This window comes from Ambystoma mexicanum, chromosome 3q (assembly GCF_040938575.1).
Source record: "Ambystoma mexicanum isolate Mex_15411 chromosome 3q, UKY_AmexF1_1, whole genome shotgun sequence".
NCBI lineage: Eukaryota > Metazoa > Chordata > Amphibia > Caudata > Ambystomatidae > Ambystoma > Ambystoma mexicanum.
In genome coordinates, this window is record NC_090926.1 from 416,797,059 (window position 1) to 416,811,218 (window position 14,160).

General features: G+C 44.4%; 1 long non-coding RNA gene across 1 annotated transcript; it reads left to right on the top strand.

The window, feature by feature from the left end:
• The first annotated feature begins 571 nt into the window (after positions 1 to 571).
• On the top strand, positions 572 to 1,903 carry LOC138581870 (uncharacterized). Its single transcript, XR_011304834.1, has 4 exons — positions 572 to 692; positions 778 to 876; positions 1,402 to 1,497; positions 1,654 to 1,903. It is a non-coding gene; the product is annotated as an uncharacterized lncRNA (long non-coding RNA).
• Positions 1,904 to 14,160: the final 12,257 nt, after the last annotated feature.

Genomic DNA, 14,160 nt, shown 5'->3' on the forward strand with positions numbered 1-14,160 from the left:
GGGAATATATGGACTTGTTTTCGCCTTAGTGAAAAGCCCTGGCAGATAACTATGCACCACGTGCTTGCAATACTAACTGCAGGATGTAAACTTATGGTGGAACATATGGTTTTGGCCCTTTTATGGGAACACATGCATTTGCTTATGCTACAGCGGAAAGCCCTGATAGGCAACTATGCATTGCGTTTTTGCAACGCTTATTGCAGGATGGAAACTTGGAAGGAAATAAAATTCGTTTTTCTTGCACTCGTTATTCACCACCAAGGTGCTAGTATTCACATCCATCCTTTAATTACAATTGTTTCGTTTGAAACATCGTCATTCCTTTTAATAAAAATTCCTCAACTACCATCTGGGCTGCCAGTTCGATTAATGTGTTCATATTAATATACTAAATAGGCACATTTTCAAATACTTTTTAAAAATAACAGTGAAAATCACAAAGGTTTTTACAAAATTAATTCAAACTGGGCTTTCATATGTCTTAAATTCAAGTCCTTTTCTGAGGAAAATTCGCCATTTTCCATTTAAAGATGGCGCATAGATTGTTCCACATCGTCTGCTGCCTTAGTCACAGTTCAGTCTTTTGTTTCCCTTTGTGGAGTTGCATCCGGGTATTTCAATTAGAAATCATCGCGCTATACTAACAGTGTGGCACCTAGCAACGGACGAGAAAAGATATAACAAAAGAGGTAAGCACATTAATGTATACGTTGCGCAACAATATTCTATTGAACTGCAATGCTTCGAGTCATTTACTCTGAGCATTTCTTCCAGAAACTGAACACACAGAAGTTTCTCTGAAAGCCGAGCACAACACGTGCACTCTGCGGCCATTCAAGCCCCAGTAGGAACCACCTCCGTTACTGTTGAAAGGTAAATCTGAGATTTTAGTATTTCATTTTACACGTGATAGAAATGAATCTAGCAGGCTGAATATAAAAAAAGAAAAGTAAAAGCCGTGCTGATGGCAACATGGTTAAGGACAGCAGTTAATAGTGCATGTGTATATTATGTGCCGATTTTACTCTGGGCCCCACCTTGACAAGACTGCAGTGCTTGTATCACGGAACATGCACTTTACAACGGCATTCACATTAGCCTTGCTGTTAAAGGCACGCGCGCCATTTTTGCATTCCATTCTGCATGTGAAATAAAACAGCTAAGTAGGCTGATAAAAAATGAAAACAGAAGCTATATATTTTTAGCAATGTCATGTCAGATAATATCCCTTACTGCATATAATTACAAACTGTATGAACCCACACTGGGCTCCTTTCCTTAGGATTCCTGTGTACCCATTACATCACGTGCATTAAGCTGCACAAAAAAGTAATAAGTAAAAATAGAAGCAATTTGCAAATATGAGTATGTAAGGCTCATCTCACATTTGCTTTTTAGTTTCAACGACTGTGAGAATCCACAGCCCTATTATTCAAATTTGGTCTATTTGTCAACCTCATTCGATACCACACACACCAATGAAGCAATCACAAGGTTAGTGTCAATAGTTGCATGTGCACATGCATAGAGATACGATATCCCTCTTTGGGTTTTAATCATGTTACCAATTTGCTTTTTTTGTTTTGGTTTTTAGATTGCCACAATGTGAAGGGTCAACTAATGAACCTTTTTTTACTTCAAATTTTTCAGTGTCACCATCTATGTCCTGAAGACGGGTTCAGCACACATCCAATAGCGGTTTAAGTCAGCTATAGAGTGTTTATTAAGAATTGTTGCTGTTTCCCAGAAACACATTTCTCTGTGTCGACAGAGCCAAGGACAAGTTATTATAAATTTGGGCCATATGAAATAGCAATTTGTCTGCCACACACTCTATTTTGTGTAAACAACTATTTTCAGAGTGTTTTTATACTTATTGATTAAACAATGTTTATCTCTATTGTTTCTGTCTTGATCTAGTGACTGACATGATTGGTAGCACTTGTTGCAACTAGACACACCTAGCGCGTGTGTAGGCGGGTAGCTGTTAAGTGGCATTTCTTGATGTAGATAATCTACACAGGCACACGCCCACCCACCCAGGACATTCAAAAACATGCCATCACATTCATACTCATTTACTCACCAGTCACTCAATCATACACCTTTTCTTACCTGCACCCATTGAATTTTCTACACAGGTGCCACACACACACACACACCATTCAAAAACACACATCACATCACATCAATTCTCATTCACCCACCAGTCACTCACAACTTCTCTTACATCCAGTCATTAAATTCTCTACACAGGAACCCACCCACCCAGAACATTTAAAAACACACATTACAATTACATCATTTCGTATTCACCCACCAGTCACTCACACCCTCTCTTCCATCCACTCATTGCATTCTATAAACAGGCACACACCCGCCCACCCAGAACATTCAAAAACAGACACCACATCTCATCACTTCTCATTCACCCACAAGTAACTCACGCCTTTCCTTACGTCCACTCATTGCATTCTCTACACAGGCACACAAACCAACCAACCCACCAAGAACATTCAAAAACACACATCACATCACTTCTCATTCACCCACCATTCACATACATACATCTGGAACACAGTTCACACATGCAAAACACACATTATATTACAAAAAAAGCCTTCTTACCTTTTTCTTGCAGCTTTGGTCCATCCTTCCAGGCTTCCTCGGCTCCTCTGTGCTGCTCACAAACAGGAACCAAGAAGCTGTGAGCACTTCCTGGTTCCTGTATGTGAGCTGCAACGAAGCCGAGGGAGAAGGGGTTGGAGCTGAACATGGCATGTGACATGTGCCACATGTCACGGTCAGCTCCAACCCCTACTGAGTGCCTCCCCAGCCCAGCCTTCACCCTGATGTGTGAGGACTGGGCCGGGGGCCCGCCAGACCTGGTATTGCAGGTCCACCTGCGCCATGGGAGGCCCGCTACACCAGGAGCACCAGTTGTATTTTTTGGTAAAAAAAAAAGGTTTTATTTTTAAGTTGGGGTCACAAGGGAGTCCCAGGGGTTGCAACTGTGGCCCCCAGCGCCTTCACATATCCGCTCATGTTGAGTTCAGCATCAAGGTAGTCTCCTAGTGTTTTGACATGAGCAGAGACCAGATGCTGTTACCGTCAATTTGTGTGGGCAGGGTCTAGGTGTTTGAGGTGGTGAGGAGAGCCAACAATGAGCAACTCCATTTTGTCATCATTCAGGCAGAGGTGGTGGTTAGTCATCCAAATCTGAATGATGTTCTAGATGCAGTTGATGTTAGCAGAGTCGAGCTCGTAGGAGCTTGTGAGTTTGAGGAGAATCTGAGTGTCATCAGCAAAATTTGTGTCGGAAATATTCAGGTTGTCAAGGTGATCGAACAGGTCCTTAGTATACGTGTTATAGAATGAGGGGGAGAGGCAAGAGCCTTGCCGGACACCATAGGGGATGGGGATGGGGTCCACCGCTTCGGTTCAGCGAAGACCCTCGATGTCGATCAAGAACGATTTTACCCATTTGGCAGCTTCAGGAGCGAAGACAAAGGAGGTGGCGAGGCAGTGGCAGAGGATGTCGTGGTCAACGAGGTCAAAGGCCACCGAGCGGTCAAGCAGCAGGAGGATGGCGAGGTCTCCGTTTTTATGGATGTGGTCAAGTTGAATCTTGAGGTCGATGGAGGGCGCATTCGGTGCTATGCCTTGGTCTGAATCCAGATTGATGCAGGGCTTGCAAGGAGTTGGTTTCTAGGTAGGTTTGAAGTTGCGGGTTGGCAGTGCGGTCGATAATTATCAGGAGGAAGGGGACTGTTGTGATGGGGCGGTAGTTAGTGGGGAAGGTGATGTCAAGAGAGAGTTTTTATAGCTGCTGATGGAGACGCTGATACATTTGGCAATGTGGGGGCCAGGGGTTCAGCACAGAGCTTGATGATGTGGACGGGGCAGAGGTTGCCTGTGCAGTTGGAATCTTCGAGGCATCAGATGGTGGCAATTGTTTCTTCTGGGGAAACAGAGGATAATTGGAAGGGAGGGGTACTGGATGAGGTGAGGGTGGGAGTGTCAGTGTGGACTTGGAAGAACTGTGATTTCTTGAGTATGTTTTTTTCTCTGAGGTTCTGGGTTTTGTTGGCTTGGGTGAATTGTGCCAGGGAGCACCAGGCTTTGTCCTTGGGCAAGGTTGTGCTAGGCGCGACAGGTGTTTTGAGCTCTTTGAGGATTTTGAACAACTCTCTTGTTTTGAAGCATGCCTTAGCTATGCGGGAGTTGTATCTACTAGCTTTGGTATTGATGATAGCTGTCTTGTAGGAGGTGGCATAAGTGCTGAAGGCATCTTTGTTGGATGGAGAGGGGTTTCTACGACAGATGTGCTTTTTAGAAAGCTTGTCTTTACAGAGGGCTGCTAATTCCTCAGTGAACCAGTTGAGGTGGTGGTCTTTTTTTAATGTGGTCGTTTTCAGTGGGGCATGAGTGTAGCTGAGGGCAGAGTTGTAAGCTTAGAGAATGGCCTCAGGGCTATTGTTGTCAGGGCACAAGTCGAGGAAGGCCAGGATGGTTAGCTCTAGATGTTCCTTGGTGAATTTTGTTGTGTGTCTAGCTGTGATAGAAGGGTGGGTGGAGGCTAGTTTGGTGGGGGAGGGTTTGAGGTCCAGGGTGAAAAGAATCATAGAGTGGTCCATCCAGGGTATGGGGTTGATGGCTATGATTTGAATAGAGATATTCAGGGAAAGGATCCAGTCGAGAGTTCGACCTTTGGTATGGGTGCGGGACCAGATGGCTTGCGTGAAGGTCATTTCTTGGAGTGTTGGGGCAAGGGAGGAGGCCGTATTGCCTGTGGGGTCCATGAACCCAAGGTTGAAGTTGTCTAGAAGCAAGAATTCAGTGTTCGGCTTCAGGAGTGAGACGATGAGGAGGGGTATGTTGGAGTCCGGTGAGCCGGTGCGGTTAGGTTGGTGGTATACAATCAGGATGTTAGTGGTGCTTTGTGGGCCTGATTCGATTTTGGCTAGCAAGATTTTGTAGCCTGGTAGGGATAGCCGTGGGAGGGTTCTGATGGGGAGAGAGGTTTTGTAGATGATGGTAACCGCGCTGCCGTAATTCCCTATACTGTTCAAGCGGAGGATGGAATAGTTAGGAGGGTGGGCAAATGATAGGCTGGGGCCAGCTGCTTCATGCAGCCAGGTCTCTGTGACGGCAAGCATGTCAAGATCATTCATTAGGAGAATGTGGTGGATATCGAGTGCGTGGGCACAGATCGAGCAAGCTTTTATTAGGGCACAAGCCAGTGGTTTAGTGCAGGCAGGGGGGCCAGATGCATTGGCATGTGGACGACGTTCGGAGGTGCTAGGGTGTTGATGGTTGTTGGGCGGTTTTGGGGTCATAGTGTATGATCTGAGATGTTGAGGGCAACTGAGGGAGTAATGGAATTTATTGAGGTAGTTTTGTGTTTGGGTGTTATTTGGTGGGTACCTAGGGCGGCTGAGCAATTTGCAGGTGGGGATTTGGGCCTGGTCCTGATGAGGGGGCTGAGATGGGGCTGGGATTCAGAGATGGAGGCTGTGTGCCCCAGGTGTCCAGAGTGTTACTGGGGTGGGTGTTCAGTGGTGTTAACAGTGTTGTTGGAGGTGGATTGCGGGTAAGGTGTTGGATGCCAATTCAGGTTCGGTAGGTGGGTGATGGTGGAGGAGGGGGGGGGTTGGCCCTGGGGGTGCGCAGTGCTTTGTTTTCTGCAACAGGTAGCTAATTGGGCCGATGTTGGATCGAGGCAGGGGTGCTAGCGGGCTCTAGGCAAGCTGTGAAATGGTTGGTGAAGGTAGTACGTTTGTACGTTTGTGGTGCAGCATACAAAATTGCTAGGGGGGAACATTTTTGAACGATAGCAAGATAGCAAGATAGAAAGATTGGAGGCATGCAGATCACAATTGTCGGGAGTAACACCGTAATCATCATGGGAAACATAGTTAGCAGGAGAGACACTGTCATCATGGGCAACATAGCAGGAGAAACATAGTCATAATGGGCATATAGTTAGCAGGAGAAACACAGTCATCATGGGCAACATAGTTAGGCGGTGCAGCACATTTGTCAAGAGCAGTATGTCTGGGCGGGGCTGTGTAGGGTGCGCTGGTGGATAGCGAAGAGGTTGTATAAGGGCTGTTGTGGGCCATATGGTTGGTGGGTGCCTCACGGATTGTGGTGGGGTCACCCAGAGCAGGGTCCATATATATCCGGGGTACGACAGAGGCAGCAAAAAGGCAGGTTGCAATAATGTGGGGTGTGCCAACAGGTTCTAGTGGGGGCAACCTGGCATTGTGGCGAGAGTCAAAATACTTGGGTTGCAGTGGTCGACTGGTGTCTGCACTCGGGCAGCCCAGCAACAAGAGTTTTCCAGGTGCAGCGACAAGGATTTTTGGCATTCCGTGTTGAGGGACCTGGGGGAGAGGTGTCACAGCGGTGACTGCGTCATGGGCTGGAGAGAAGGGTGGAGGCCTAGCAGGGAATAGGTAGGACAAGAGGGGGTTTAATGGAAAGGCGCTCCGAGGCAAGGGTTCTGTGTAGTTGGGAGGGGGTTCCAAGGTGGTAGTGAAGTAGGCGCGGTTCTCGTGCCTCTTACCTTGAAGGAGTGGCTTGGGCTGGAGCCTCGGGAGGAGCGGCAGACGGACTGTAGTAGATAGAGTGTGCAGGTAGGTTATGAAGGCACGATCCAGGGCGCAGGTGTGGGCACCCCAGGGTAGACGGGGAGAACAGGAGCCTTAGTCACAGCCTTTATCGAGTGCTGCCATTAGTTGTAGCAGGGAGCCAATCAGCTTGCTGGGTGGAGACTGGTGCATTGGAAGTATTGGAACTGCTGTACACTGCGATAATAACACAGAGACACAGAAAATGACCATGAGAACGATGGTGCCAAAATAAGCTAGCAACAATAATGAGCACAAGAGCAGCATTAGATTCAAGCTTGATAGAGTTAATGCCTCGCGAGATATGGTGGACAATAGCAATTTACAAAATAACAAGGCCATGCACTTCCAAAGATTTTTTTTGTCATATCCATCAATACAGAGCTGCAGTACTTAGTCTTATTTCCCCACTGTGAATGAACAATAGGAATAATATTCGGATAGTGGAGCAGCTTGCTACTTCCATTATTCATTTCCCTAATGACTCTATTTTTGGTTTTTCTAGTAACTATGCATCTGAGTTCAGTAGGCTGGGATAGGATTGTACACAGATATATCTGTATAAAGACAATGAATGGTCTAATACACACACTTCTTTCTCTGTTAAAGCTACTGAACAAATAACTATCAGCTTGCCAAACAACAATTTTGGGAGCCGCACCTGTGGCTGGTTACTCACACGACTCTGAAAAGGGTGACTGGACACCGGCCACTCTTCAACCTAAAACCTTAAGAAGGCCGTGCTGGACTCCTTTTTGCTTTATCTGGGAACACGAGGGGAAACACACACTTGTTTTAGGAAATGGGGTTGCATAAGTACATGGAGGCACACATGATTGTTGCACTACAAGAAACTGGGGCACTGGATATAATAACTTTAGATGTCTGAAATACGATACAAAAGCTGCCTTTTAAAGGCAATCGGGGAAGGCCTAAGGGTGGGCTCATTATCTTTGCTACAGATAACTCTAAAGTGAAGGAGCTAGACAGCACATCTGACTTGTTAAAGTGAATGGTTTGGTCCCTTTAAGAGTGTTGTGTGTATTGACATGAATAATCCCTCAGGCCTCTCTAAACATGATGAAATCAAAACGATTGCATTAGAACTGATTGAACAATATCAACTGCAAATATACTATCCAGATTCTGATCCTTGGTGATTACAATGCTAAGATCCCTACAGCAGATCCTATGGTAGATGACATCGACAAGATACGCAGCAATGATATTGATGAAGCTATTTTACTGCAGAAGAGGAGTGTTAATAAAGCTAGGAGCTGTTGTAAAGCACTAAGCTTAATGGACCTGTATATGTTGAATGGACGAAAAAGAAGAGATATCCCAGACAGGGCACAAGAACATTGCATTGCTGGGCATCCGCCATTGAGTATGGTTTTAAGACCCACACACTCAAACTTTTTGTTACACTCTTTACGATTGATTCTAGAGAGGCAAGTGCCCCCAACCCTCTAATCATATATTTTACCTTAATGAATCCAATTGCAAACCATGGTCCTGTTGGTATTTTAGACATCATTTTTGCCATTAATAGATTGTGCCGGAATCTTGAATGAATAGACAATGAAAATAAGGGAATTGATGCAATCGTTAATGCATTACGAAATACATACAACAATCAACTGCCTGTAATTCAGACCAACAATGTAAACATGAATTCCGACAATGTGAACATTCATGTTTTGCACAGACACCATATTTACTTGGAGATATGCAGCAAGATCATTAAGCAAGTGGTGAGTGCTCAGCAAAAAACATATAAGGAACTCAATACACTCTGAACAAAATAAAGTTCACTTGGCCCCATATTGGTGCAGCTCACAAATAAGCTAGATCAAATTAATAAACCATCATTGACAATCACTCAGATATGTATTGACTCTCATAGAGAGAGTCAACTGTCAAACATGTTTCTGGCTACATAATTCCAAGAAGAGAAAGAGAATCTGGCACCTATTGGTTGAAATAAACAAATCCAAATTCATTTTTGAAATTGGTGAAGGGTGAACACACCCAATATAATAACAGCATAGGTGTATATAAGGCAGAATGTGCAAACCATATTTTTAACTCCAATGGCAAGATTACTAACAATAAGTGCTATGAGTCTATCCTATTTCTATTTCTATATATTTATAGAAAGGCAAAGCCCATTGGCATCCAGGCACTACATAGAACAGAAACAGGCAACAGCAAAGGATAGTCACGCCCTTGCCTATGCAAATATTCTAGATTTCTAGAGCTTTCTGAAGGTAAGATGATTTCCTTCCTTCCTTAGAAACTCAGGGAGCTCATTCCAAGACTGTGCCATCAGATGGGAAAAGACCGGCCATTACCCCAGGTTATCTTGAACAGATGCATCCTAAGACTACAGGCACCGGATGATCGCAGGCTTATGCCTGGTTTGTAAAACTCCAGTTTCTCATTTAGATAATACAGAGCAGCCCTGAATAGGCACTTATGACCAAGCGTCAGTATCTTAAATTGAACTCTGACTGCCACGGGGAGCCAATAAAGATTCCGGCGGGCCTTAGATACCGGGTCTCTACGTGCAATATTGCATTTTATGCGTAGTGCACCTTTTTGAAGCTTCTGAAGCTAATTCATGCATTCCTTGCTTTCCCCCACCCCCTAGAAAGGAGTTACAATAGTCGAGCAGCAGCAAAATAATTGCTCAAAAGAACTTTTCATGGTTTTTCTTCGAGATGATCTGGCAGATCTGTCTAAGGACTCTTAAATAATAGTTATAGTTTTTGACTATGTAGTTCATATGGGCGTCTGCATTGATTGTGGCCTCCATTAAGGTGCCAAGAGTTTTAACCTTACTGGCGACGGGCACAAAAGTTCCATCAATATGGAAGCTCACGTACTCCCACCCCAGGTCATCGTGGGCATGCTTTGACTAGTTCACCATGAGATCTGTTTTACTGGCATTTAAACGCAACCAGTTAGAAGACATCCAACTTTTTATGAGCGCATAGACTTTCGTTTAGCTTTCCTTGATCATCTTCATAATCTCCTTTGAGTTCAATAGAGATCTGTAAATCACCTGCATAATTGGTGAAGAATAACCCCAATCTCTCTCTTTCCTCACGCAGTGGTTGAATGTAGATATTGAAGAGAGATGGGGATAAACATGCCCCTTGTAGCAGATTTGTTTGGAAGATGAAGGATACACTGGTAAAGTTTACAGATACATATACACACTTGGGAATTTATGTGGATAGCAAATTACAATGGACAGCACATCTGGAATATATTTCCAACTTAATAAAAGATACATTGGAGCTATTAAATAATGTTCAAATTACAACTGTGGATATGCTCTCGGATCACTAGTTACCATCTGCAAAGTAAAAATTACACTTATGATGCTATACAGTACATACATATGGGGAGATGGATTAAAAAGTGGTTACATCTTCAAACCGTCTGCCTTAGAGCGTTAGTGAGTCTGCCTGAATCTTTACCAGCTCACTGCCTACAAATAGAACTGGCACTCTGCTCCTTAAAAAGACACATATGGTAAAAATAAAAGATTAAGTCTGCATTGGAAGTTAGTTAATGCAGAAACCAATACATTATTGTATCTGGTACATAGAGAACACAAGACTTTGGGCCATTAGTCAATTACACATACCAATGATGTGATAATAAAAAGGGGCACAAGTGGCATGAGAACAGCAATATTATGATGCAGGATATCACTCTAGATATGTTTAAAACTATAATTAAATGTATGATGGAAAACGTTGCTGGGGAGCAAAATATTGTCAATTTAGCCACAATGTGCCACAGCAGAGACCTCATTCCCTACAATTCACGACTTTTACTCTACAGTACTTTACTACTGAATTACCTGAAGGCGTTCCCTACTAATCTTTTGAGAAGGGAATATATGAAGTTTATATGCAACTTTGCAGAAACGCTGGAGATTATGCAAGCTAGATCTAAAATCAACAAGAAATTAAGGAATTGTAGATTGTGTGGCCAATCTCAACTTGAAACCAGTACACATTTAATCACCATTTGCAATGCCCTGTCACCTATTCGCACTAAATATTGGTTAGCTTATGGGGAATAAAATGTAACGTGAATGTGTTCTGAGCAGCTGTGACTAAGGCTAATGGAGGGAATTGATTGTATACTCGTGTACACCTGTACGAAAATATGGCTGGACATTACAGCCATGCTTAAGGGGAACCGAACTTAATATCTACATGATCTGAACAGCACTATATAAGGATAACAGACGATAACCCTTTATGAAATAATGGCCGCATATTAAAACCACGCTGCTGCTGCACTGAGCTTCATTCATCAGCTCCTGGATAGCTACTAATAATTTGAATATTACATACTCCATGATCATAGGAATTTACTAGGATTTACCTCTTCTTTATTAATGCTCTATAGTAATCTATACTTTCAATATAAGGAATGAAGATGCCATGATGTGATATAGACTAAAACATATTTGTTATTTAAATCTAGTGTATGTTTGCTATATTACCTCTGTTTGTTTTAAATCTAATATGTGCAAAAAAGTCATTTGTTTGACTAATCTGTACAATAGAAAATGCAAACGAAGTAGCATTAGTGCATCATGTATTATAAACAAACAACAGGAGATTGTTATAGTCTATAGCTTTTAAGAAAATGTCTCCCTGGGAAAATGTATTTGGATCTGCAGACTACTGGTGACAATTCCAGAAAGAGTGTGCCATTGCCAGGGGAGGGTGGATGGCTGCAATGAGGCTAACATGAATACCCACCCACGACTCATGGAAAAGGATATTGATGGTCACTGGGTATACATTTGCACAGACAATAGGTCTCAGGAGTCGAAAGATTGCCCTCGAACCATCATTGGCTTAATGCTTTGGAATTTGAGTTTTATGGGATAAACTGGTTAAACTATGCCTAAAGAGAAACATCCTTTTAGAGAGGGGCCAAGAGCCTTGAGATGTTTTCTCTGGGCGTATTGGTGCTGTGGCCCTCATTACCCTTACAGTGACACTTTCCAAATTGGTTCTCCCCTTTTCTACTCCTTTATTTTGTGTCTGCATAAACCTTGGTTATTAATTTACGCCTGAGTCTCAAGTCCTATGTTGATCCCCCTTCTTAGTCAGAGTTCCTGGTTGTATTTGAGTTTAAAATCCAGAAAGCGCCAATCCAGTATGTCTGACATTCCCAGTAAATTCACTGTGTGACATTTCCAGTAAGCTCCAATGTATTGGTAGTAAGCTTCCAGTTGGACATTCCTAGCCAGCTTGGCTTTCCAGTAAATTCCAAAGATGTTTGACATTTGCAGAAAGTCCCTTTTCTGACATTCCTATTCGTTTCCTAGTTTGATATTCACAGTATTTTTGGCATTCTAAGTTACAGTGGTATTCCTGTAAGGTTGACATTGGGCCTCATTCCGAGTACGGCGCTAACCAATGGCGCTATTAACGCCTTGGTTGACGCCGTACCCGGACCAGCAGCGCCTTGGTGGATGGCAGAATTACCGCCCCATTCCAAGGTTGGCGGGCCGGTAATTCCCCATTCACCAAGGCTCTTCCCCATTCCCAAATGAGCCCCCATAGGGCTCAATGGGAATGGGGAAGATGCAAATAACGGTGACCGTTCATTACGGTCACCGTTATTGGCTTGGAGGCCCCTTTGCGCCCTCGACTTTAACACCTGCTCAAAGCAGGCGTTAAGGGCGAGGGCGCAAAGGGAACTCGGAGTATGGCGGTAAGGGATCACCGCCACCGGTCTCGTTACCGATGGCTGCTATCCCTTACCGCCATACTCGGAATGAGGCCCATTCTCTGTATATTCTTAATGCAATAGTCATAGTAAGGTCCCAGTTTGAAATTCGCAGTAAGCCTGCCCTTGCCAGTAAGAACGGCTTTCCCAGGAAGCTCACAATATGACATTCTGAGCAATCAGATTGACATTCCCAGTAAACCAATGATGCCCTGTTTGGTTCCAGTTTGCTATTCCCAGTAGACTTGATGATCACAGTAAGCTATTAGTTTGAGATTCCAAGTAACCTTGCCATTCCAAGTACATTCTCAGTTCGATGTTCCGTGCATGCTCCATGTTTTAAATGATTCTCAGTAAGTTTGGCATTCACAGTAATTGCCCAGTAAGTTAACATTGCCAATGAAGTTGGGCACCATTTCCAGTAAGCACACATTTAAGCAATCCCAGCATACCATATTGAAAAATACCAAATCGTTCCCAAATGCCATTTTGAGCATGTTGACAGCGGATAAACCCTTTTTGTACACCTCACACTGAAAACACACTTTACATATTCCTCTGCGGCATCCCTTGGCCAGCATATAGCCCCCATAGTGAACTCGCGTGAAAACCACATGTGATCCCCATCCGCAACCAAGCATAATCTTGTGAAAACCCTGTGCGATCCATGCACGTTCTCCAGCCTTACCCCAGCGTAATCGCATGAAAACCCAATGCGCACCCCAGCCAAATTGCATGAAAACTCTGCGCATTCCCAGGCCACACCCCAGCCAAATCGCATGAAAACTCTCTGCGTTCCCCAGCCACAACCCAGCGTAATCATGTGCAAACTCCACGTGATCCCCGGCCACACCCCAGCCAAATTGCATGAAAACTCAGCGCATTCCTCGTCCGCACCCCAGCATAATCACGCAAAAACTCTACGCGATCCGTGGCCGCACGCCCGCCAACTTGGGTGAAAATTCTGTGCATTCCCGGGCCGCACCCCAGCGTAATCACACAAAAACTCCACGTGACCCCCGGCCACAACCCAGCAAAATTGCCTGAAAAGTCCACGTGTTCCCAGGCCTTACCCTAGCATAATCGTGTGAAAACTCCACGCGATCTCCGGCCGCACCACAGCCAAATTGTGTGAAAAATCTGTGCATTCCCAGGCCGCACCCCAGCATAATCACACAAAAACTCCACACGATCCCCGGCCACACCACAGCCAAATCACTTGAAAACTCTGCGCATTACACGGCCGCACCCAAGCGTAATCACGCAAAAACTCTACGTGATCACCAGCCGCACTCCAGCCAAATTGAGGCGGGTCACCACAGGTGGAGGAGCTCACTCCACATGAATAGGCCATGAGCAAGTTGATTCATGTGGATCAGATCCATGGTGGGGAAGGCCAGCCAGAATTTGAGGAAACATCCGGTGAGTGAAGAAGCGTGTGCATCCAGAATATGTATATCTAGATTGAATGAATTCTTGTGATTGTGTGGTGCTTCTGCATGCGTTTGTATGACAGCTGTGGGTGAACCATGTCATGGTCTACTGACTCATGCTTAGTGTACTGCAGAGTGCATACAACACATGTGCTGCACATTGGTTGAACATGGCTTTGCGACAGTAGTCACCTACAAAAATCAGATACTAATAGACATTTCCAGGATGCCAACACAACATGGCATCTGGCTATGTACATCAGTGATGTTAGTGACTCAGCTATGCCAGTCAAGTGCTTGTGTCTGAAGTGCGTGAT